This window comes from Lissotriton helveticus, chromosome 3_1, assembly GCF_964261635.1.
Source record: "Lissotriton helveticus chromosome 3_1, aLisHel1.1, whole genome shotgun sequence".
NCBI lineage: Eukaryota > Metazoa > Chordata > Amphibia > Caudata > Salamandridae > Lissotriton > Lissotriton helveticus.
In genome coordinates, this window is record NC_136061.1 from 375091425 (window position 1) to 375118210 (window position 26786).

Genomic DNA, 26786 nt, shown 5'->3' on the forward strand with positions numbered 1-26786 from the left:
CAGTCGACGCAGGACTCCACGTCGTGGTCCGCGCCCAGACACCGGAGGCAGAGTCGATGGTGGTCGGTGACCGACATCATGCGGTCGCACTCGTCGCAACTCTTAAACCCAGGCATCCTACCGGCACCGTAGAAAGATTAAGTTTTACAAACACTTGGTCAAAAGACCGGAGTACTGCTCTTCGGATCTGCGCTAACTGGCGCGGAAAAAAGAAGAACTGACGTCAGCGCGCGGAGGCGGCGTCTATATACTCCAGCGACGTCATCACGGCGCACGACGCCGACGACGCGGAGCCGCAGGGGACGCCTGCAGACGACGCCTACCGACGCGCAGGGGTACTGCTACGCAAAAGTTTCCGGATCCAGACTGACGCCTGGGGTTATTCTAAGGTAAGGAATCTAATACTAACCTGTTTCTTTCAGATAAACACCTACTGTGAAAAATATCAGACTGGAGTTCCACGGCCTTCCCCCTGAAAGGCCCCAGCATCTCTGAATAAAGGACAATGTCTCTTTCTGTTCTGGGAATTAGAAACATTTTCAAGCAACACTTCAAAAGCGCCAGAGCCTTAGCAGACGAACCTGCAGCAGGTATCTAAATGTCAACAGTGCTACAATTTCAGATCTCTCATGGAGAAACAACTTTTTCTTCTAAAAAATGAAAAAGTCTCTTTTTGGATTAGGACTTTTAAACTATTTCAAGCTTTTTGACTTCCAGACTTTCTACAGGACCAATCAACTTGGTATATCAGAATTGGGCTCCAATGAAGTCGGTCTTGAATTGCGCCTTGTCCTGGTCTACTGATTCCATAGACTATGATTGGTGATTTTTGGGCACTATTTTCGATTAATTCTTTAAAACTTCACATCTCTGATTTCCCTTATTAGATTTTTGTTGATATGGTCTTATTTTACTGATGTACTTTTTATTTTAAAGTTGGTTGTGGAATTTTACAGTGTTTTGTGGGACTTTTCCAACTGCGTATGCAAAGCTTAAAGAGTTTACACATTGTCCAAGTATTTACCAGTCATTATTCCTTGATAGTTACTGGCAGGACTCACTTGCATAAACGTATTGGTTAATGCGTTTATCGCAAAAATTATGATTAAATTCTTTGAGGTAACAAGAGCTACCGGATATATCTAGTAATGAGAGCCAAAGAGGTTCAGTACACAACACTGAATGACACCTGTGAGAAAGTGCCATCTTTCTTGCCTTGGTATGCCCCCACTTTTTTTCTGAACTGCTGATGTGCTGTGACTGAGTGTATCCTGGGTTCCTGCCAACCAGGTACCCAGGGCCTGTGTTCCTTCCCTAAAACTGTGTTGAAACTAAAACCCAATTGGCATCTCTGACCAACTATCAGCCCCTAGTAAATGGTAACCTAGGTACCCAGGGCATGGTGACCAGAGAAGACCCCTGAGGACTGTAGCACTTATTGAGCCACCCTCAGGGGCCCTGTACCCTGACACCCACACACTGCTTTTGCAGGCTGAGTGTCGAAGTACAGAACTAAACAAAGAGGTGACATGGCACTCATCTCTGTGTGCCATGCCCACAGAACCCACTGCCCTGGCATACTTCAGTCACCCCTCTAGCTGGGTGCCCTATGCCAGAGGTGTGGGCATATGTGCAAGAGCCCTGTGCCCCTACAGTACCCAGGGCCATTCCTGGGCACTGTAGGTGCAGTGATGCCATTAAGAGTATGTGGTGCTGGGAGGCTGTCATTACGAACTCCACAGCACCATAATGGCTACACGGAAGATGCCCCCTGAAAACCTAACCTACAATCCACGTCTGGGCTGAGAGGCTGCAGAGGCTGCCACACAGCAGACATGTTGCTGGACCCCTGGGTGGAGACCCCCCCGCTCTTCTGGGCCTGCAACAATGTACATCCTGGGCGAGGTGCCAGGCCTCCTACCCCAGGATGGGCAGGGGGAAGCTTCAAAGGTATGCCGCCTCTGTGAGCTTCTCCAGGCCATTTGCTGTACCCAGCAACTGGCCCCCACCAGTTCTGATCCTCACTCTGGCGGGAAAAACTAAGTCAGGAAGGGGGGTGTGCCATCAGGTGGGGAGACGAGTTGAAGCACGACCCCGGGCTCCGGCCATCTTGCAGATGGGGAGCCCTGCCCATTCACAGCTAGGCTCCTGCCCCCCTCCCACAGGAGAGGAGCAGGCTAGGTGGCTTAACCACCCCAGGACAGGGACCTATTGGTCCCTGCCCTTGTCCTACCTGTAACGCCCCTAAATTCGGTATTTAGGGGCTCCCTGAACCTTCCTTCCCCAGATGCAGTTTACAAAACAAGAAAGAAGATCAAGGAACACGAAGACCTGCCGTGCAGCTGCTAAAAAGAGGAAGACACTAACTGATTTGGCCCCAGCCCTACCGGCCTGTCGACCCTCGAACCTGCTCCTGTTAAACCCCGGCATCTCCAGTGGTCAGCAACCTCAAAAAAGCCGGAGGTCCTGACTGCCTTGTGACTCCGAATACCTGGGTCTCCCACGAGCAGTGGTACTGCTCAAAGCAAGTAACAAGCCCTGGCATCAGCCCGGAACCGCGTACCCTGAACCCTCTGCACCCGCCAAGCCTGGCCGGGGCCGGAGTGAATCAAGACCCCAAGGACGTACCCCCGGCGATTCCGACTTGGAATCCAGTACCCAAGGACCCTCCTCGATGACGCCTGCAGCCTGAGGACAAAGGACCCCTCCGACCGCGACCAGCAGGGGGTAAGATTTCCCTTCCTCAAAAGACACCCCTGCACCCGGCGCCCCACAGCCCCCTGTACCCATTCCTGGGTGCCTACCTATCCTCCAAGATCCCAACTTACCCCTCGAAGCTTCAGAAGTTCCACCGTCCCCGAGCCTGCAGCCTTTGTTCCCTTTTCAAGATCCTCATCAAATAACATTGAGTGCCAGACGGCTCAAAAGCACTCTGCACCCCGCCGCCCGAGTCCCCCTGAGAGTGCATCCTTTGTCGTATCCTACTTCCCCATTTGCCCTGAGCAAGTGAACAGGAGCCCAGCTCCCACAGCCGCGTGTCCTGCTAGCCAGCAGCCACCAACTGAAGGCCCCCTGCCTCTCATTGGATAACATTGGGCCTAACTACCTCTGCACCCGGCTGCCCCAATGCCGCTGAGGTTGTACCAACTGTACTTACCTGATCCTGGGGAACCCCTGAGTCTATGCCCAGAACCACAACTTCACCAGTCGAGTACTCACCAGGAAACCGGTAACTAACTTACCTGCCATTGAATAACATTGACTGGTTTGACTCGAAAAATCTTCCAAGTGTCTACTTTTGAAAATGTAAAATATTCATATAAAATCATCCTAATTCCGAATTCTGAAATACTCACCTGTGATCAGGAGAGGGGCCAGTACTGTACCCTGTAGCCCAGTACTGAACCGTAAAAGTAACCCCTAGCGGGTTTACTAGTAACTTTTCTCCATAGGAATCCATTGTCTGCTGTTCTATGAAATTTCTTCAAAGTGTCTACTTTTGAAAACTAGAAATATTCTTTAAAAATCATACGAAATACTGAAACGTAATTACTTACCTGTTTTAAGTTGAGACCCCAGTGCTGGCCCCAGGAGGCCAGTACTGGATTACAAAAGTAACGAGATCGTACTTTACCTGCAACCTGAATTTTCTCCCATTGGATAACATTGCCAGGTTTCTGTTGAAAAGTTTCAGTGTTAACTTTTAAAATAGCTTTTTATTCCTGAAAAATCACTACAATTCCTAAAACGTTTTTGCTAAACTGTTTTCAGCTTAGACCCCAGGACTAAACCTAGGAGCCAGTCCTGGAATTACCAAAGTAATCTGCAAAGTAATCAACTGTGGTTATATAAGGAAATCCATTGAGCTCAATGCTAAATTGTGTGTACAATTGTGTTGCCTACTGCAACCCCTGTACCTATTGTATTTACAAAGTTAATTGCCTTTCTGCAAAGTACTCATCTGAGACCTCTCATATGGAGAACAGTACATTTTGACACCTGTTGGTTCTAGAAGGAAAATGCTACTTACCAGTATGCATATGTTCTTGGCATGTAGAGCTGCAGATTTCTATACTTTGCATTAGATCGCCACCTGGCGTTGGGCTCGGATGACTGCATGCTGTTATCGTCCTGGAAGAAGTCTTTTGTAGTCACGAGATAGGTGACTCCTCCCTTGGACGATAGTGCGCATGGGCATCGGCTCCATCCTTAGATTGTTTTTTGCCATGATGGAGTTAGTAGAAATAAAGAAGGGATGTCCATGTATTTATCTAATTAAGATGAAAATGGAACAGATACAGGTCCCGGGGAGGCGGGAGGGCGTGTAGCAATCTGCAGCTCTACATGCCAATAACAAATGCATACTGGTAAGTAGCATTTTCCGTCCGAGGCATAGGAGCTATAGATTCTACACTTTGCATTGATTGTGCAGCAGTCTCTCCCCTAGCGGTGGTCACCTGTATCCGTTGCAGTAGTTTGAAAGAGTTTTTAGGACAGCTTGACCTACTGCAGCTTGCTGCTTGGCTTGCACAACAACACAGTAGTGTTTAGTGAAGGTGTGTGTTGTAGACCATGTTGCTTCCTTGCAGATGTCTTCTAGGGGAATGTTCCCTAAGAAAGACATGGAGGCTCCTAATTTGCGTGTGGAGTGCGCTCTAGGAGGAACTGTTAATGTACGTTTTGCTTTTTGATAGCATATTTGTATACATTTTACAATCCACCTTGCAATTCCAGCTTTAGAGATTGGGTTGCCCTTACGTGGTGGAGAGAAAGCTACAAACAGTTGCTTTGTTTTGCGAAAGGATTTGGTCCTATCTATATAATAGAGAAGAGCTCTTTTAACGTCTAGGGTGTGTAGAGCTCTTTCTGCTACAGAGTCTGGGTTTTGGAAAAACACCGGTAGCTCTAGAGATTGGTTTAAATGAAACGGAGTAATGACTTTTGGAAGGAATATAGGATTTGTTCTGAGAACCACTTTATTACGGTATAATTGTAAAAACTGTTCTTGTATAGTGAAAGCTTTAATCTCACTAACTCTCCTAAGAGGTAATAGCTACTAGAAAAGCTGTTTCCCATGTGAGGAATTGCAGTTCACATTTGTGTAGAGGTTCAAAATGTGGTCCCATGAGCCTTGTAAGAACAATGTTTAGGTTCCACACTGGAGAGGGTGGTAACCTGGGAGGAATGATTCTTTTTAATCCTTCCATAAATGCTTTAGTAGCAGGCACTCTAAATAAAGACAGAAGTTGTCTATTTTGTAAATATGCTGCAATTGCTGCCAGATGTAGGCGTATAGATGAATATGCCAAGTTACATCTTTGTAAATGTAGAAGGTAGCAAATGATATTTTGGATGGAAGCATCTAGGGGATCAATTTGGTTATTGTTGCAGTAAATGGCAAATCTTTTTCATTTAGCAGCATAGCAAGCTCTAGTAAGTCTCCTGGCTTCTTTAATGATATCCATACAGTCTGGTGGTAGGTTAAGGTAACCAAACTTCAAAACCTTAGGAGCCAGATCGCCAGATTCAGTTGGCTTGGGTCTGGATGTCGGATGTCTCCACGGTTCTACGTTAGCAGGGATGGTTTCAGAAGTAGTTTTTGGTGTGGAACTAGGTATAGTTCTAGCAGTGTTGTATATCACGGTTGGCGTGCCTATGTGGGAGCTACTAAAATCAGTTTGAGCGACTGTTGTCGTAGCTTGCGCACTATTAGTGGTATTAGTGGTAGTGGCGGAAAAGCGTACGCAAATCTGCCTGACCAATTCATCCATATCGCATTGCGCTTGGACAGCGGGTGTGGAAACCTGGCGGTGAAGGTTGGGCATTTTGCGTTTTCGTGAGTGGTAGTAGTAAAGTTTATTTTGTTGATTAATTAAAACCATTACAAACAGGAAAGGGCAAATTCAGTTTACAACCGGATTTAAAAAAAGCAATATAAACACAGACCCAGATTATCCAGCGCTCATATACATACTATGTTCAGCTGCAGTAGGATGATAAACAATTTAGCAGCAAAAGTGAAATAAAGTGCAATGTGCGCTCTAGATCCATAACAAATACTTTAGATGCTAATCAAAGAATTCTGATAAAACCATATTAGTGTTAGAATAATAATTAATATACTATCTCTTCAACTGATTTGATATACTTTAAGGCAACAAATTAGAAAATCATATACTTACAGCAAATATCTATAAAATGAAATAATACTTTTATAACAATTAAATTTAAAAATTTCTATAAAATTTCCTCATGATCCCTAAAAACATTTACTATTATAGAGTCATTGACATTTTAGATAGCATTCATTACATGGATTTCCTCGATTGCAGTGTCTTCCTTACATAATTTTGTTTCCACTACGAGGATATATTTAACAAACTGATGAACTAACCTAGGTGTAATACCTCTTAGACATACAATGATTGCAGTTCTGCACGTTCTTACTCCCATTTACTTAAAAAGTGGTTTTAAAAACAACTTTCGTTCAACAAGCAATCTTGGGCACAAAATTACAATATGCTGTAGAGTTTCTTCGTTTTTACCACATAATCTACAGACATTAGAGGGCCAATTTTTTTCCCCATTTTGGGATTCCATCTTTGGTTGGGTATCTCCCAAACCGTAGCAGCATAAATTTATTTTTAATATAAAGTTTTAAATAAAATTTAAAATAGGGCTTGGGATACAAATTGTTAAAAGAGTTTGCTATTGTCCAAAGATGTTTTTTTTCCCTTAAATCGGCTTTATCCGTTATACAAGACAAAAGTGCTGCTGATTGATTGATTGTTTTTTTAAGACCATTTTACACCTCGTTTCATCCTCTAAGTTCGGACAATCAAAAGCAAGCAAACACTCGTTTAAATAAGATCGCCAGCTTCCCGAATAGGCCCCTCTTTGAATCTCTAGCCAACAAAGGTTGGCCAGCGAGCCTTCCTCTGATCTGGATAATAACAGTAAAGATTTAAAAAATGTAGATTGCCTAACGAGACACTGTTTCTTCAGACCAAATTCCAGTCTGACATTCGCTCGACTAATGTTTTTTGGCATTCTAAATACCGATTTATATGATCTTATTTCAATATCATCTAAAGGTTTCGCATCTTTGCCCCGAAAAATAACAGAACCATAGTCCAATGAAGGAATTAACTTCACTTTCATGGCCTTCATCAAATGGTCATGATTTGGGCATAATAACTTATCCCTCAATTGTCTAAAGGCAAATGTAAGAGATGAGCCTTTAGCTTCTAGGTTGTTAAAATGTGTCCTGAGTGGCGAACAGATCTATGTCTGGATGACCCCACTTGTGAAAGAATGGTAGAAGAACTTGCGGATGTAGTTCCCATTTGTGAATTTGTTGCGTCTGTCGACTTAAGAGATCTGCTATCTGATTGTAAACTCCTGGAAGGTGTTCTGCTAACAGATATATGTTTTGTGGAATGGCCCATCTCCAAATGTTCTGTGCAAGCTGGGACAGCCCCCTGTTTTTGTATATAGTACATGGCTGTCATGTTGTCCGTCCGGATTAAGACAGCTTTATTTTGTACTTGTACTTGGAAAGTTTTGAGCCCTAAGAATATTGCTAGCAGCTCTAGGTGGTTGATATGGAACGATCTTTATTGGATGTTCCATTGCCCTTGAGTTGTGTGATGTAGGAGATGGGCTCCCCATCCTGTGAGAGATGTGTCTGATGTTAGTACTATTTGTGGAACAGGTTCGAGGAACGGCCGCTCTTTTGTCAATTTTTTGGTGTTCCACCACTGCATAGAGCGATGTGTGCGGCTGTCCACCAACACCAGGTCTGTTAGTTGTCCTTGAGCCTGATTCCACTGTTGTGCTAGACATTCCTGTAACGGACGCATTTGCAGTCTTGCATATGGTACAATAAAGATGCATGAGCCTATTAGTCTCATGAACACTCTGGCTGGGAGAAAGTGTTTGTGAGAAAGTAGCTCTATATATACTGGACTAGAATGAAGTACAGTGTGTATAGAGTCCACCAACCCCAGAGGTATAACAGAGGTTAAAGTCAGAACTGACCTTACTCTCCAAAGTGATAGCTTGGTCGAGCAGTAAGGCAGTACCAGAGGACAGTGTAAAGGATTTGTTGTACACATACTCAGTCAGCAAAAGTTTTCACACACTCAAAGACTGAAGTCCAGGCCAATTGTTTTTATATCCACAGATATAGGTGTTTTATTTTTAGAATCAACAGTTATAAAAATATACTTTTCTTGTTATGAGTTCTCTCATGTAATTACTTTGCAAAGGAGCAATAAAGTTTATGCACACAATGAATACAGTATTGACAGTAAGCAACACAATCCTAAAACACACTATAGCATTGAGCTCAATGGGTTTTCCACATGTAAGTACAGTTGATTACTAGATAGATTACTTTAGTAGTCCCGGACTAGAGCCTAGATTCAGTCCTGAGGTCTAAGCTGAAACCAGATTAGCAAAAACTTAGTTACTGTAGTGAATTTTCATGAACATAAAGCGGTTTTAAAAGTTCACACTTAGAAACTTTTCAATGGAAATCTGACAATGTTATTCAATGGGAGAAAATTCAGGTTGCAGGTAAAGTACGATCGCGTTACTTTTGTAACCCAGCACTGGTCTCCTCGGGCCAGCACTGGGGCCTTAACTCAAAACAGGTAGGTTATTGCGTTTCATTTTTTTGTGTGATTTTTAAAGAATATTTCAAGTTTTCAAAAGTAGACACTTGGAAGAAATTTAATAGAAAAGCAGACAATGGGTTCCTATGGAGAAAATACAGGTTACTAGTAAACCCGGTAAGGATTACTTTTGCGGTTCAGTACTGGGCTGAAAGGTACAGTACTGGCTTCTCCCCTGATTACAGGTGAGTACTTCGGAATTCGGCTGATTTTATATGAATATTTTCAGTTTTCAAAACTTCACACTTAAAACATTTTCGCGTGAAAATTGGTCAATGTTATCCAATGGCAGGTAAGTGAGTTACCATTTTCCAGGTGAGTACTTGGTTGGTGAAGTTAAGGTTCTGGGCATAGACTCAGGGGTCCCCCAGGGTCGGGTAAGTACAGTTAGTTCAATCCCAGCGGCACAGGGGCAGCCCGGTGCAGAGGTAGGTAGGCCCAATGTTATCCAATGAGGAGAAGAAGGCCTTCGGTTGGTGGCTGCTGGAAAGCAGGCCACGCGGCTGTGGGAGCTGAGCTCCTGGTCACTTGCTCAGGGCAAGGGGGGGGGAGTAGGATAGGACAAAGGTGGCACAACCAGTGTCACTCGGGCGGCTGGGTGCAGGGTGCTCTTGAGCCGTCGGGCGCTCAATGTTATCCAATAGGAAAGGTCAAAAAGGAGCAAAGGCTGTAGGCTCGGGGACGGAGACTCTCCAGGGGCGACCAATACTTTGAGAGGTAAGTTGGGATCTTGGAGCACAGGTGGGTAGGCACAGGGGACTGTAGGGCGCCGGGTGCAGGGGTGTCTTTGGGTGTCGGAAAAGCTTACCCTCGGCTGGTCGCGGATGGGGTGGCCCCTGGTTCTGAGTCTGCAGGCGTCAGTTGCTTCGTCGAGGAGGGTCTTTAGGCACTGGACTTCGGGTCCCAGTTGCCGTGGGGGACGTCCTCGTGGTCTTGGTTCGGTTGGGCCCGGCCCGGGCTCGGCGGGTGCAGAGTGGGCTGGTCCAGAGCTTCCTGGTTGGCACCAGGTGGGTTGTTGCAGCAGAGCCTCTGCTGATGGGAGTCCTAGTCTTCAAGAGGGTCAAGGCAGGCAGGGCCTCCTGGTGTCTCAAGGTTGCTGTCCGCAGGAGTCGCCGGGATTAAGCAGGAGCAGGTTCCAGGATCGACAGGCCGGTAGGGCTGGGGCCAAGTCAGTTGTTGTCGTCCTGTTAGCAGCTGCACGGCGGGTCGTCTTCTTGATCTTCTTTTCATATCGGGATCTGAGGAAGGAAGGTTCAGGGAGCCCCTAAATACTGACTTTAGGGGCGTTACAGGCAGGGCAAGGACAGGGACGAATGGGTCCTTGCCCTGGGGTGAGTACACCCCCTAGCCTGCTCCTCTCCTGTGGGAAGGGGGCAGGAGCCTAGCTGTGATAGGGCAGGGCTCCCCATCTTCAAGATGGCCGGAGCCCGGATCGTGCTTCACCACGTCTCCCCCACCTGAGGGGTGGGGTTGGCACAGGCTGGCACCCCCCCTTCCAGGCGTAGTTTTTCCCGCCAGTATTCCCGCCAGAGTGGGAGGCAGGACTGGTGGGGGCTGGTTGCTGGGTACAGCAAATGGTCTGGAGAAGCTCACAGAGGCGGCATGCATGCCTTTGAAGCTTCCCTACCCATCCTGGGGGAGGAGACCTAGCACCTCGCTCAGGATGTGCATTGTTTCAGGCCCAGGAGAGCGGGGGCTCTCCTACCCAGGGATCCAGCAACATGTCTGTTGTGTGGCATCCACTCAGCCAGACGTGGATTGTAGGTTAGGGTTTCAGAGGTCATCTCTAATTTATTTTATTTATTTATGTCATTTCTATAGCGCGCTGCAACCCTACGGGCATCCTGGCGCTGTAAAAGTGCAACTAAAGAAACTGAACAAGCAAAGGGCAAGTGAGTGGAAAGGCTCTAGGGAAGTGTGATTTTGGGGAAAAGCCAAGTCTTTATCCTTTTGCGGAAAAGCATCAGTTCGTTGGTTTTCCTAATTGCCAAGGGAAGACTATTCCAGAGATGAGCTGTAGCTATGCTAAAAGCTCTGCCACCATGAGTAGCTTTCCTAATCCTAGGTATACTAAGGAGATTAGTGGATGAGGAACGGAGGGTCCGTGTGGGTTCATACCACTTGAATTTGGCCTGAAGGGGCTTAGGACCCAAACCATGTGCTGCCTTGAAGACGGTGCACAGGGATTTGAACCGGATCCTCTGATGAACGGGCAGCCAGTGCAACTCAGCTAGAGCAAGGGAGGTGGAGGACCGACGTCCTCGAGAAAGCACCATCTTTGCAGCTGCCGCCTGGATGCTCTGGAGTCTGGAAATCAGATAGGCAGGAGATTCTAGTAACAGAGCGTTGCAGTAATCCAGGCGGCTGAGGATGGTACTTCTGACCACGGTTGCTCTGGTGTGTGCTGGAAGTAAGGGCAGCAGCTTTCGAAGGCCCCGCATTAAGGCGAAGCAGCTGCTCACCTGTCTGTTGAGGTTGGTCTCCAGACTCAAGTTGTCATTGAGACTGACCCCCAAATTCCGCACTGTTTTCACTGGTGCCAATGGCTCACATGAGTCTAGAGGCCAAAAGCCAACAGGCAGGTTTCTGGCTATTCTTCCCACTTTGCATTGCATTATCTCAGTTTTGCTGCTGTTAAACTGTAGTGAATTTCTTTTTAGCCAGGTTGCCATTTTCTAAGATGCCCTCTGGTGCATTTCACATTAAATCCCACACTGGCATCAGTGCGGGTTTAATGTGCTGAGAAGTTTGATACCAAACCTGTCAGTCTTTAGTGTAGCCATTATGGTGCTGTGGAGTTCGTAATAACAACCTCCCAGCACCATATACTCTTAATGACAATCAACGCACTAACAGTGCCCAGGAATGGCCCTGGGTACTGTAGGGGAACAGGGCTCATGCACCAGTGTCCACACCTCTGGCATAGGGCACCCAGCTAGAGGGGTGACTGAAGTATGCCAGGGCAGTGGGTTCTGTGGGCATGGCACACAGGGATGTGTGCCATGTCGACTCTGGCTTTAGTTCTGTACTTAGGCACTCAGCCTGCAAAGGCAGTGTGTGGGTGCCAGGGTACAGGGCCACTGAGGGTGGCACAATAAGTGGGAGCACTTGTTGTAAAGTGATCATATGAAAATGATCTGAATGTATATAGTGATTGAGGGGCCTGAGGTCGAGAATTGGTCTTAGTGTCCCGTCCTTTTTGTGTATTAGAAAATACAGAGAGTAAGGAATATGCTACTTACCAGTATGCATCTGTTCTTGGGATGTAGGGCTGCTGACATTTATATCTGTGCATAGATCGCCGCCTAGTGTTGGGTCCGGATGATTGCACATTGTTGTCTTGGAAGAGTCTTCGAAGTATCACGAGATAGGTGGCTCCTCCCTTGGACTACAGTGCGCATGGGCATCCTCTCCATCTTCAGATTGTTTTTCGCCATTGTGGCAGAGATGGAGTGTAATACAGTAAGTGATGACCATGCCTGAGAATGATTCTGAGTGCTACAGCTGCGACAGGCACCGGGGAGGAGGGCGGGCGATATAAATGTCAGCAGCCCTACATGCCAAGAACAGATGCATACTGGTAAGTAGCATATTCCGTTCGAGGCATGTGGGCTGCTGAATTTATATCTGTGCATAGAATAAATAGCAGTATCCTCCTTAGCGGGGGTTGCCCGTGCCAGCTGCAGCAGTCTGAAAAGGAGTTCTGAGAACAGCCTGACCTACAGCGGCTTGCTGTTTGGAGTGTACATCCACGCAGTAGTGTTTGGTGAATGTGTGTATGGTGTTCCATGTGGCTGCTCTACATATATCCTCTAGAGGAATGTTACCTAGGAGAGCCATGGATGCCCCTAACTTGCGTGTGGAATGCGCTCTTGGGGGAACTGTTAATGTGCGTTTAGCTTTTTGATAACAGATTTGTATGCACTTAACAATCCATCTGGCTATACCGGACTTGGAAATGGGGTTGCCTTTGTGTTGTGGAGAGAAGGCAACAAACAGTTGCTTAGTTTTCCTGCAATCCTTCGTTCTGTCTATGTAATACAGGAGAGCTCTTTTAACATCTAGCGTGTGCAGTGCTCTGTCTGCCACCGAGTCTGGATTTGGGAAGAAAACGGGCAGTTCTATGGTTTGGTTAATGTGGAACTGCGACACCACCTTAGGCATGAATTTCGGGTTGGTACGCAGCACCACCCGATTAGCATGAATTTGTATGAATGGCTCTTGAATAGTTAGGGCTTGAAGCTCACTAACTCTCCTTAGCGATGTGATTGCCACTAGAAAAGCCACTTTCCATGTTAGAAACTGTATCTCAAAAGAGTGAAGCGGTTCAAAGGGTGGTCCCATTAGTCTTTTGAGAACTATGTCTAGATTCCAGACAGGTGAAGAAGGGTGTCTGGGAGGAATCACTCTTTTGAGCCCTTCCATAAAAGCTTTAATGGCGGGCACTTTAAAAAGAGAATGATGCTGTCTGTTCTGAAGATAAGCTGCCATTGCGGCCAAATGTATCCTAATGGAACTATATGCCAGATTGCATCTGTATAGGTGCAACAAATAACATATAATGTTTTGCGTGGATGCATCTAGCGGATTTATGTCATTATGAGAACAGAAAATGACAAATATCTTCCATTTGGCCGCATAGCATGCCCTGGTTGTAGGTCTTCTTGCCTCCTTGATGATGTTCATACAGTCAGGGGCCGGTTGAGGTAGCCAAACTCTATGACCTCAGGAGCCATATTGCAAGGCTCAACTGTTGCGGATCTGGGTGCTGAATGTCTCCACGGTTCTGAGTGAGGAGACTGGGCTTGAGTCGCAGCCGTTGGTTAGGCACCACTGAAAGTTCCAGGAACGTGGTGTACCACGCCTGCCGTGCCCACATTGGAGAAACTAGGATGAGCGTCATGGAGTGCTGCCGCAGTTTGCGTGCCACTAGCGGTATGAGCGGTGCTGGAGGAAAAGCGTACGCAAATCTGCCTGACCAGTTCATCCATATCGCATTGCCCTGAGACTGCGGGTGTGGGAACCTGGCGGCGAAGGTTTGGCATTTTGCGTTTTCCTTTGTGGCGAATAGGTCTATCTCTGGATGACCCCACTGCTGGAAATATGGTTGGAGCACTGAGGGGTGTATCTCCCACTCGTGCATCTGGTGGCTGTGCCTGCTGAGCAGTTCCGTCATATGGTTGTCTTTGCCTGGGAGATGTACCGCCATGAGGAACATGTTCCTTTGAATGGCCCACTTCCACATGCTCTAGGCTAGATGAGACAATTGTGGAGAGTGCGTGCCTCCCTGCTTCTGGATGTAATACATGGTAGTCATGTTGTCCGTCCGGATCAGCACGACTTTGTTGCACAGATGCAGTCTGAAGGCCTTCATTGCCATGAAAATTGCCATGAGCTCCAATAGGTTGATATTTATTTATTTATGGGTTTGTATCGCGCCGGCCTCACACCCGAAGGTGTATCTCCGCGCGGTGCTATGAAGTGAACAGGTCGGGACATGCGCTCATCCTAAAACAGAGTTGTCTTTAGGCATTTCCTGAAGGCTAGATGACTCGAGCACTCTCTAAGGGAAAGGGGAAGATTGTTCCACAGACGAGGGCCCATGATGGAGAGGGCACGACCTCCCTGTCTGGTCTTATTATGTCTGGGAATCTGTAGTAACAGCTGATTGCTGGACCTCAGATTACGGGAAGGGCGGTGGTATACAAATTTTTCGGCCAGATAGTGCGGCCCTAGGTTGTGGAGACTCTTGTGCACCACACAGCAGATCTTAAATTCCACCCGTTTCCGGATGGGAAGCCAGTGGAGGGCTTTGAGAAGGGGCAAGGATGGCGTTCTGGGGGGGGCATTGGTCACCAAGCGTGCCGCGGTATTCTGAACAACCTGAAGTTTGTTATCCCCTTCGACGCTCATGACGAGCTCAGCTCGTCATGGAGTTTCCATTGATTTCAATGGAAAGTCAATGGTCATTCTAGCACACCCCTTAGCATCCAAGTGGTTAAGCACTCCTTCATTGGCTGCTAGAAATAGGCCATTGCAATAGTCCAGGCGGCTCAGAACGAGGGCCTGGACCAAGGTCTTTCTTGTGCTGTCAGGGAGAAGGGGGAACACTTTCCGAAGGAGGCTAATAATGTGAAAGCAAGATCCCGCCGTGGTGCTGGCATGATGAGCAAGAGTGAGATCGTGGTCTAGACGGACCCCCAGGTTTTTCACCACCTGTTTAGGGGAAGGGGCCTGACCCAGACTAGTGGGCCACCAGTCAGGGGTCCACAGGATTTTTGCCTCTCCAAATAGCATGACCTCCGACTTTCCCACATTGCACTGGAGAAAGTTCTTGGCCATCCAGCTGGCGATCGCAGTCATGCCGTTAGAGAAAGCTTGTCTTATCTCCGGGGTAAAGGTTTTAAAAGTGAACAGCAGCTGCGTGTCGTCAGCGTAAGAGATGGGCATAAACCCGAAGGACCTCATAATGTCGGCCAGGGAGGAGACATATACGTTAAACAACGTAGGGCTGAGACAGGAGCCCTGCGGGACTCCTCTGATGATGCTGGTAGAGGTGGAACTAAAGGAACCCATATTTACCTTCTGGGTGCGCTCTGCAAGAAAGCTGGTGAACCACGCCAGGGCAGATTTGTCAATGCCAATCTCCTTTAGTCTAGTTAGGAGAATGGCATGGGATATGGTGTCGAATGCTGCGGACAAGTCCAGCAGCACCAACACCACAGACAAACCTCTGTCCAGGGACATGCGTATAGCATCCGTGACGGAGAGAAGGGCCGTCTCGGTGCTATACCTAGGCCTGAACCCCGACTGAGAATGGTCCAAACTGCCGGTCTGCTCAATGAAGCTAGAAAGGTGGTGGTTAACATGTTTCTCCATCAATTTGCCGACGAACGGCAAAAGGGAGATTGGCCTCAAGTTGGTCATGTCCGACCAGGGGATGGAGGTGTTTTTCCTGATGGGCTTGACCATGGCCTCTTTCCACTCCAGGGGGACCAGTCCCTCGGAAAGGGAGCGATTGATCACCGTCTGAATGGTGGGGCTGAGGACACTCCCAATAAGGTGCATGACACGGGCGGGTACAGGGTCCACTGGGCTGCCTGATTTAATGGTCCCAATCAGAGAGTTGACTTGATCCAGGCTAATCTCAGGGATAGAGGACAGCGCAGCGGGGCCAGATCCGACTGTTCCGGGCTGAAGGCTGGGAGAGGGGTCCTTGTTATCAACAAGTGAGCCTGATTGGGCAATATTTCGATAAATTGCATCGATTTTATCGGCAAAAAACCCAGCAGTATCCTCACACAGTTTTTGGGACAGTGTCTCTGGGCTGTCGCAAGCGACGGGTTTAGTGAATGTACAGAGAACCTGGTACAGCAATTTAGAGTCATTACCTGCCTCAGAAAGTTGGGAGACAATGTGGGATTTACGAGCAGCTCTGATATTCCTATGATAGAGTCTCAGGGCCGAGTGGTAGCGTTCTTTATCGGCAACACTGTGTTAACTTCTCCAGGACTTCTCCAACTTCCTGCATGCCTTTTTCTCCGCACGCAGTAAGTCAGAGTACCATGGTTCCTGCCTGCGGTTAGAACGCCGGTTGCAGAGTCTTAAAGGGGCAATGAGGTTGACCGCAGTGTTCAAGGCACCATTGTATTTGGACAGGGCCAAGTTGGGGGAGTCAGAGGGGAGAAAAACCGGAGGTATGAAAGCAGTTTTAAAAGTGTCTGCGGACACCTTGTGCCACTGCCTGCGCCATAACGGGAGGGGAGCAGGTTGGGGGTGTTCTTCAATGAGAGTAGGGAGGGAAAAATTAATTACAAAATGGTCGGTCCACTCCACCTGTGTTGGAGGATAACAGGTGAGGGAGTGCGAGTTGGACAGGATTATGTCGAGGGTGTGACCGGCACGATGGGTCGGACCTTGGTTGCACTGTTTGAAGCCCAGAGCAGATAAGTCAGCCAGCAGGTTGCGAGCTTCTGCATTGTCAGACAGTTCACTGTGGACATTGAAATCTCCAAGGAGTACAAAATTAGTCCCTATACTGATGTGTGGGGCTAGTGTCTCCAGAAGGAGGGTCGAGGCCTCGGCACAAGGGCCAGGGGGACGATACACCAATGCTCCCTTCCAGCAGGCTTGTAATTTGGAACCAATTTTGAAAACCAGAATTTCAATGTCACTAGTACAGCATTGATCAAGAATGGTAACAGTGAAAGTGTCTTTGTAAATAACGGCGACCCCGCTGCCGGTCTTAACAGGGCGGTCCAGCCTAAGTATCTTGTACCCCAAAGGGATCCCCAAGGTGATAGCAGGAACCAGATGGGGTTTAAGCCAGGTCTCCGTACAGAAACAGTAGTCAGGGCGGGCAGAGTGAATTAAATCCCAAACCTCAGAGTGGTGTTTCGGGAGAGATCTTATATTGCACAGTATACTGTTGCCCCTAGGGGACCTAGGACTAGGGTCCTCAGGGGTCAATGTGCCTAAAAGGGGTGCACATGGGTATGACTGGAAATGACAGTGCTTACAAGAAAACGGGCCTCCAGGACATGGACCAGAGTCCTGTGCGCAGCATTTAGGCGGCGGGTGCCACAGATTGCGTAGGTCATTGGAAGAATACCTAAGTCTGTCTGCTCCGCTACCGGAGGGTGCCACGGGAGCAGGGATCATGGCCCCTGGTCCCGGTCGGTCACGGACGGGCACAGACGGGCTCCTCTCTGGTGCGACTAAGGCGCCCCCTGCGCGCAACCGCTGCGCGCTTGTGCGACGAGAGGGCTTAAATGCCCTGCCTGATGCAATAAGCTAGAGCGCTAACAGCGCGAGAGTCTGGGTGGGGTCACTGGCTCTTCCTGTCCCGCCCTCCGCTCAAACGGCACTGGTTGCCGCGTCGGAACGGGGCGGGGCAGGGGAAGAATCGAGCGCAGGCCCTCTTAGAAGCAGGAAGTCCTAGTGAGCCCCGGTGCACCAACACAATAATAACAGTGAGTATCACACAAAATTTTTAAAAGTAGTAGTCACAATTTAAAAATTAAAATGTGCAGAAGCACGCAAACAGGTACCAGGTAGTAGGGAGCGCAGAGCGCTGTAGCACTCACAGCACGATATTAAAAAGCGGGTCGGGGAGACTCTGCCACCGTCCTCCCTTCCGCAAGCTCCCGCTGCTCCTCGCTGCCTTAAATGCCCTGCCTGATGCAATAAGCTAGAGCGCTAACAGCGCGAGAGTCTGGGTGGGGTCACTGGCTCTTCCTGTCCCGCCCTCCGCTCAAACGGCACTGGTTGCCGCGTCGGAACGGGGCGGGGCAGGGGAAGAATCGGGCGCAGGCCCTCTTAGAAGCAGGAAGTCCTAGTGAGCCCGGGTGCACCAACACAATAATAACAGTGAGTATCACACAAAATTTTTAAAAGTAGTAGTCACAATTTAAAAATTTAAATGTGCAGAAGCACGCAAACAGGTATCAGGTAGTAGGGAGCGCAGAGCGCTGTAGCACTCACAGCACGATATTAAAAAGCGGGTCGGGGAGACTCTGCCACCGTCCTCCCTTCCGCAAGCTCCCGCTGCTCCTCGCTGCCTTAAATGCCCTGCCTGATGCAATAAGCTAGAGCACTAACAACGCGAGAGTCTGGGTGGGGTCACTGGCTCTTCCTGTCCCGCCCTCCGCTCAAACGGCACTGGTTGCCGCGTCGGAACGGGGCGGGGCAGGGGAAGAATCGAGCGCAGGCCCTCTTAGAAGCAGGAAGTCCTAGTGAGCCCCGGTGCACCAACACAATAATAACAGTGAGTATCACACAAAATTTTTAAAAGTAGTAGTCACAATTTAAAAATTAAAATGTGCAGAAGCACGCAAACAGGTAGTAGGGAGCGCAGAGCGCTGTAGCACTCACAGCACGATATTAAAAAGCGGGTCGGGGAGACTCTGCCACCGTCCTCCCTTCCGCAAGCTCCCGCTGCTCCTCGCTGCCTTAAATGCCCTGCCTGATGCAATAAGCTAGAGCGCTAACAGCGCGAGAGTCTGGGTGGGGTCACTGGCTCTTCCTGTCCCGCCCTCCGCTCAAACGGCACTGGTTGCCGCGTCGGAACGGGGCGGGGCAGGGGAAGAATCGAGCGCAGGCCCTCTTAGAAGCAGGAAGTCCTAGTGAGCCCCGGTGCACCAACACAATAATAACAGTGAGTATCACACAAAATTATTAAAAGTAGTAGTCACAATTTAAAAATTAAAATGTGCAGAAGCACGCAAACAGGTACCAGGTAGTAGGGAGCGCAGAGCGCTGTAGCACTCACAGCACGATATTAAAAAGCGGGTCGGGGAGACTCTGCCACCGTCCTCCCTTCCGCCTATATGCATCTTTTGCTGCTGCTCTGTCCATAGTCCCTGCACTGTATAATGGAGGACATGCGCTCCCCAACCCTGGAGAGATGCGTCCGTTGTCAGCACTATCTGTGGTACAGGCTCTTGGAACGGTCATCCCCTGCAAAGGTTTTGTGTGTTCCACCAATGCAGAGAGTTGTATGCACGACCGGTCACCAACACTAGGTCTTTCAGATGTCCTTGAGCCTGGTTCCACTGTCGTGCTAAGCACTCCTGAAGCGGACGCATGTGTAGCCTTGCGTGAGGGACTATAAAGATGCAGGAGGCCATCATACCTATTAGCTGCATGAATACCTGCGCTGGGAGCGAGTGTTGGGGCCTGAATTTTTGAATGAGCAATTGCATGCTGTTGACTCTGGCAGAGTTTGGGTGCGCTGTCGCTGTCAGTGTTGATTGTCGCACCCAGGTACTGTTGTACATGTGCGGGTTGAAGGTGTGATTTTGGGTAATTTAGTGAAAATCCTAGACTCTGTAGGAGGTGAATTGTGCGGGACATGTGGCTGGCACATTGCTGGGCTGACTTTGCCTGAACAAGCCAGTCGTCCAGATAAGGATAGACATGGATGTGTTGTCTCCGAAGATGCGCCGCCACTGTCGCTAAGCACTTGGTAAACACCCTGGGGGTAGTAGTAACCCTGAAAGGCAGGACCTTGAACTGGTAATGCTGGTTGTTTATGGCGAACCCGAGATATTTTCTGTGTCCTGGGTGAATGGGGATGTGGAAATATGCGTCTTTCAGGTCTAGGGTTGCTAGGAAGTCCCCCTGACTGAGCAATGGTAGAACTTGATGTAAAGTCAGCATGTGAAAATGTTCTGACAAGATGTACTGGTTCAGGGGTCTGAGGTCTAGAATGGGCGTGAGAGACCCTTCCTTTTTTGGGATTAAGAAGTACAGTGAGTACACCCCTGTACCCTGCTGATTTAAAGGCACGAGTTCTATGGCCCCTTTTTGCAGCATGCAGAGTACTTCTTGCTGCAATAAGTGCATGTGCTCTGCGGACATAGAAAGGTTCTTTGGGGGTATGTTGGGTGGAGTGGAGGTTAGTTCTAGACAATAGCCGTATTGGATAAGGTCTCTCACCCACCTGTCTGTGGTTATGCCTTCCCAGACTGGCGGGAACCGCTGAAGTCTCCCCCCGACTGGTGTTACATGGTCGGGGGCAGTGACAAGAAGTCACTGTCTATTGGTGGCGGAGGATCTGGTATTATTATTTCAGCGTTCTCTGCCTTTGGTGCTGTTCCCACTATAGCCACCCCTATTGTTTTTGGTATAGATGGTTGTATTGTGCTTGCTGTGATGCTTGACCTCTGGAGGCTCCCCTGTTACCGGAGCGACGAAAGGAACCGCCCCTGAACTGTTGTGACTGCAGAGCCCCCATGGATTTTGCTGTCTCAGTCTTTTTTAAGTTTCTCAAGGGTGGTGTCTACATCAAGACCAAAGAGAAAGTTAGGGTTAACCGGCTGGTTGAGTAAAATAGTTTGTATCTCCGGCTTAAAGCCAGGCATGCCTTCTAAGCATCACACTTGTGTTTATGGCTCTAGCTGCCGTGTCTGCTGCATCTAGTGCACACTTGATGGACGCATTTGAAATTAATTTTCCCTCGTGTATCAGCATTTCTGCTCCCTCCTTATAAGCCTCAGGCAGGTGTTGCAGTAGCTGCTCTAACGTGTCGTAGTGTGCCCTATCATATCTGGCTAATAGGGCCTGTGTATTGGAGATCCTCCAAATATTTGCTGCTTGAGCAGCTACTCGCCTGCCAGATGCTTCAAAGATTTTGGATTCTTTGTCCGTTGGGGGAGCATCACCACTGGTTTGAGAGTTTGCCCTTTTACGAGCATTAGCCACCACGAGGGAGTCCAACGGGAGCTGGCCTTCGATGTACGTAGGGTCTACAGGCACAGGCCGGTACTTCTTTTCAATCCTTGGGTTTACAACCCGTGCCCTTGTGGTCTCCTTGAAGATGTCAGTAGCATGTTTAAGGACACCCTTCAGCATAGGCAATGTTTTTACTGATCTTTCATAAGTCAAGAAAGTACCTCTACTGGGTCAGCATGCATGTCCACATTATGGTTTTTGGCTGCCCTCTCAATCAAAGCATTAAACGCAGCAGTATCTTCAGTAGGCGAGATTTTGATGGTATAGGACTGGGTGTCAGGCGTGGTGTGTGGCTCACCAGGGTCAACAGGGTCAGTCCAGGTTTGCTGTTCATCCTGATCTGTGTCAGCAGGATAATTGAACTCATCTTCATTGTATCCCTCCCCTATGTCCTCATAGGTGCGTGTGGGCGAATAGGAATAGTCTTGTTCATAGGACTCCACAGGCTCAGAAAGAACAGGTGAGGCTGCCGAGTCTCTTTTCCTATTTAGAGGGATTTTGTATGACTCCAAAGGAGTTTCTGGAACTATTTTCCGTTTGTAAATGGTGAGTCTCCCCATATCAGAGTCGATGAACAGTTTTGACTGATTGTCGTAGGAGGGTGGTTGGAACATCACATCCTCTTCAGCGGACTGACTCCTTGAAACTGCCGACACTTTCTTGGTAGTGTCGGTGCCTTTTTGTGGCACGAAGGTTTTTGGTCGAGCGGTCGGGGGCAGTCCATATTTAATAGGTTGTGTAAGCAGTGGAGACGAACCGACCTTTTTTGAGGGTGTTGCCGTCTTCGATCCAACCAACTTTGTAGGATCACTGGGCTGCTTGCGGCCCTGCGTCGATTCGAGCTGTCGGTGCGCAACAGGTACGCCTTTCTGCTTGGAAGCGACGTGCTCTTTCGGGTCGGGTGCACTTTTCGACTCGAAGGCCTTGCTGGATATTGGCGCCGAGGCTGGAAGTTTTGGATCGACAGTCCTTCTAGCCTTGAGTCCTTTGCCAGTGTCGCCATCTTTGTGCGCGGACGTCGACAGCGTCAGCGCGACGTGCTTGGCGGCAGAGACAGGGTTCGGCGTCCCGTGTTTCGGGTCGACGCCCCCTTGTGACCTCGAAGGCTTGATGACACTTTTAGATTGGGCTGGAGCCGACGAATCCGAGGCTGTCGATCCGAGGACAGTCTTCAGCAGTTTCTTTTTCGATACAGTTGCTGTCGGTTTCGGTTTCGATTTTGCCGCCGAAAGTGGCTGATTGACCGATGGCTCTGTAGAAGTATTCTTAGCCTGGACGCGGGGCTATAGAATGTGGGTAAAGAACTTGGCTAAGGCCTTCCGGCGATGCCTCGACCTGAGCCTTAGAGAGTATAGTGTCAGTATTGGGCCCCGCGATTGCGGACGGGCCTTGCTCATCGCTTGAGTCGTCATCGACGGCTCCGATGGCTTCTGCGTCGTCTCCTACCTCGACGATGTCTTCCTCATGGACGTAGTCTTGTTGTTCGTCCACACTATAATGTGAGTCGTGCTCCGATGCAGGGTCCGACTGCTGTTCAGGATCCTCCTGATTGGCTCCCTCGATGTCGTCTGCCTCGAAGATATCTTGTGGGTCTGGCGCTGTCTGCTGGGTCGACGGTCGCGCGTCGAAGCCGAAGCGTTTTCTTCGACCGGAACTTGGAACAGGCCATACAGCTGGCCTCGTCGTGGTCCGGGGAGAGGCACCTATTGCACACCGGGAGCACATCGATGTGAGGGTATTTGGAGTTGCAGACGGGGCATCTCTTGAACGGGCTCCGTTCCATCGTCGACGCTCGTCAGGGCCTAGAGGTCGAAAAGGCAATACGGCCTTCGAAGTCCTGTTAGAAGAACTGGAAGAAGTACTGGGCACCGAACGAGAGACAATACCGACGCCCCTAAGGCCTTTTGGCCTCGCGAAAAGAGTTTTAAGTATATTCCGAACTTAAGTCAAGAAAGTACATCCGAACCCAATGGCGGAAAAAAACAATCTGAAGATGGAGAGGATGACCATGCGCACTGTAGTCCAAGGGAGGAGCCACCTATCTCGTGATACTTCGAAGACTCTTCCAGGACAACAATGTGTAATCATCCGGACCTAACACTAGGCGGCGATCTATGCACAGATATAAATTCAGCAGCCCACATGCCTCGAACACCCCTGTTCCTTGATGTTGTAAAGGAACTATTTCTATTGCGTCCTTTTGAAGAAGTGATAGGACTTCTTGTTTGAGCAGTGTAAGATGTTCTGCACACATTGGACGCTGCCTGGGTGGTATGTGTGGAGGGGTAACTGTAAGTTCGAGGCAGTAGCCATACTGGCTAATTTGTCTTAAACACCTGTCTGTTGTGATGGAATTCCAGACAGGTAGGAACTGTGTTCGTCTGCTCCCCACAGGAGTGGGGTGCTGTTGGGGAGCAGACGGAAGTCACTGTTTCGTGGTGGAAGAGGTTCGATTATTGTTGTTAACTCGACCTCTTCCTTTTTTGTTGTTGCCTCTATAGACTCCTATAAAATATCCTTTACTGGAGGATGTCTGTGTATTGGATGTGAAGGAATCTGTATATTTATTTTTTTTGTGGAGTTTTATATAGCGCGAACTAGACCCGAACCGAATCAGGTATCAGAGCGCTTTACATAGCACAACTTAGGTTTTTTTTAATTTTTTTTTTTTTACATGAGGACACACTTTCATTTTTAGGCACGGGGAGATTAAGTGATTTGCCCAGAATCACAAGAGGTTTTGGCGTCGTTACCGAGACTCGAACCCAGATCCCGAGGTCGAGCGCCTTAGCCGTGAGGCCAGCTTGTCTGCTCCAGTCTGTTTGGAGCCTCCTCTATAGAAGGAGCGACGAAAGGAGCCTCTAGCTTGTGTGGATTGCAAAGCTCCAATAGATTTGGCTGTATCGGTGTCTTTCTTCATTTCTCAAGTGCTGTGTCTACCTCTGGTCCAAACAATTGATGTTGGTTGAATGGCTGATTTAAGATGGTAGTTTGCACTTCCTGCTTAAATCCTGAAATGCGTAGCCACGCATGACGTCTAAGTAGGACACTAGTGTTTACAGCTCTAGATGCAGTGTCTGCTACATCATGTGCGCACTTGATTGAGGCATTTGAAATTAACTTGCCTTATTGTACAAGGTTGTTTGCCTGCGCCTTATATTGGTCAGGTAGATGTTGTAGTAGTGTCTCTAACTGATCATAGTGAGCCCTGTCATATCTTGCAAGGAGGGCTTGTGTGTTAGCTATACGCCAAGTATTGCTACCTTGTGCAGTTATCCTTTTACCTGAAGCATCTATCACCTTAGATTCTTTATCAGGGGGTGGTGCTTCACCTGATGTCTGTGAGTTTGCTGTTTTTCTTGCATTTGACACGACTAGGGAATCTAAGGGTAGCTGTCCTTTAATGTAGGCAGGATCCACAGGAGCAGGCCTGTACTTTTTCTCAATTCTAGGGTTTAGAATCCTAGAACGTACAGGATCTTTAAATACTTCTGGAGCATGTTTGATGACCCCTTTATTCATATGCAGAATTTGAACAGACTTTTGTGATTGTTCAAACGTACCTAATAAAAAGTCTTCCTCTGCCTCATCTGAATGCATGGTGACCCCATGATAGATGGCAGCCCTATTCAGTAAGTGGCTAAAAACAATATTGTCTTCTGGGGGAGAAGGTTTTGATGGATATGAATGTGGGTCAGGAAAATCTGGCACATCTTGTAGGTTTGGGTACTCCCAATCTGGATCATCAATAGGGTAGAGAAAAGGCCCATCTGGGTCTACCACTCCCCCTATGCTATACTCATCATCAATTGGAGGTGTATGTGGAGACGAATGAGGAGGAGAGTTTTCAGGAGAATTTTGAGGTGAAATGTTAAGAGGAACAGGAGATGAAGGAGAAGGAAGTATAGGAGAAAAAGGGTGCATAGGAGATGTGGCAGAGTCCTCCTTGACAGGCACTGCAGGTGTAGGTGCTGTGTCTGACTTCCTCTTCCTGTGTGGTGTAGTGGATACATGACCTGTCTTTGGGTCAAGGTAGATCTTCTTTTCTAGAGGATCAGGTTGGAAAAGGTCTTCTCCTTGCGGAACCTTTGCTGGCGCCAATTTTTTAGGTTCCGGGCGTGGTTGCTGCTCTTCTTTAGCCTTAGGAGTTATTGTGTCCTTTGGCGTAGATTTCGGCACCAAAGGTATTGTTTTCGGAGTCGTAGGCTGTTTCGAGGGCTTGTGCGCATCGGAATCAGGCCTTGTAGGTTTCGGTACCGAAGATATTGGCTTTGGAGTAGAAGCTGGTCTCGTCGGCCTCGTGGCAGCAGACGCTGGCTTCATAGTTTTGTCTTTAGAAGTCAACGTATCGGAGCCTGGACTTCTTTCGGTTTCGGTGCCGAGGGAGCTGGTGGGATCGGCACGTGCGGCTTGCTCGGTAAGGAGCTACCGGAAGGCTTGTGCATTTTCTTCGGAGCCGGGTTCGATGGCGGGGCTTTCAAAGTGGTTTTTCGGTTGCGACTGTGCCCCGGAGGCGGAGTGTTGACCTTTGCCTTCGATTTGGGTGCTGGGTATGGGGCAGGGGCAGTAGTACTCACGCGCTGACCCGATGGTATGGAGTCATCGGAGTCGTCTGCCCCGGATACAATTTGGAGATCGTCTGAATCTCCTTCGGGGACTAGCGGAACTTCTTCGTCGAAGATGTCCACTGGTTCCCGGAGCCGATCTCTGCATGTCGTGTCGACAGGCCCTCCGATCTCGAATGGTCTTCTTGGATCGAAAGGATGCACAGGCTTTACAGCTGGATTCGTCGTGTTCTGGTGATAAGCATAGGTTACAGACCTCGTGATGGTCACTGTGTGGAAACTTTGCTCCACACTCGGGGCATATTTTAAATGGCATCCTTTCCATGAGGTGTAGGCCTCACGGCGTGGATAGGCCCAACGGCCCGCGTCGACGACCGGAATCGAGCTGATGGGGTCTAGTTTATCGATATCGAAAGTAGTTTGGGAAAGTTTGAATACGTTTTTACGCGTCGAAAGTAGATTTCGAACCGGAGCAGAGCAGAAAAATTACATCCGAACCCAGTGGCAGAAAAAAACAATCTAAGGATGGAGCCGATGCCCATGAGCACTATCGTCCAAGGGAGGAGTCACCTATCTCGTGACTACAAAAGACTTCTTCCAAGACGACAACAACATACAATCATCCGAGCCCAACACCAGGTGGCGATCTAATCTAAAGTGTAGAATCTGCAGCTCATATGCCTCGAACATAAAACCACTATATCTCTTGATATAAAAACAATTGGCTTGGAGTTCAGTCTTTGAGTGTGTGAAACCTTTTGCTGACTGTGTGCAGCAAATGCTTTACACTGTCCTCTGATACTGCCTTACTGCTCGACCAAGCTACCACTTTTGAGAGTAAGGTCACACCTTGCTTTAACCTCTGTTACACCTCTTGGGTTTGTGGACTCTATACACACTGTACCTTATTCTGGAACAATGTATATGGAGCCACTTTCTCACAACACCCTCATGAACCAAACTTTCTGGTAAACAGGAGTTATTTCTCACAACAACAAAAAAATGTAATGTGATAGAACGGGTAGGTTTTTGCAGACACTGGTTAACATTGACCACAGTATCACGTCCCTGCACATCACATCATATCACTTGTAAGACATTCACTAACTCTCACATGCAGCAGAATCACACATCGATGAGAAAATCATCTAAGCTGGCAGTGAAATTGCCAGAGTACCAAAAGCAAACCACTATAAAATGTTGTGAGAAAAGAAACCACACAAAGTCAAAGATCCACACACAGCTTTCACGTGGTGTTATAAAATGCCTAAAAGTTTAAGGCTATTTCCTTTTCTTGGATTGGACCCGG

The 26786-nt window shown here is 48.4% G+C and overlaps 1 protein-coding gene across 1 annotated transcript in view; it reads right to left on the reverse strand.

Moving 5' to 3' along the window:
• Positions 1 to 26786, reverse strand: part of SUPT6H (SPT6 homolog, histone chaperone and transcription elongation factor) — a 1180384-nt gene that overhangs the window by 645544 nt on the left and 508054 nt on the right. The window lies entirely within an intron of this gene.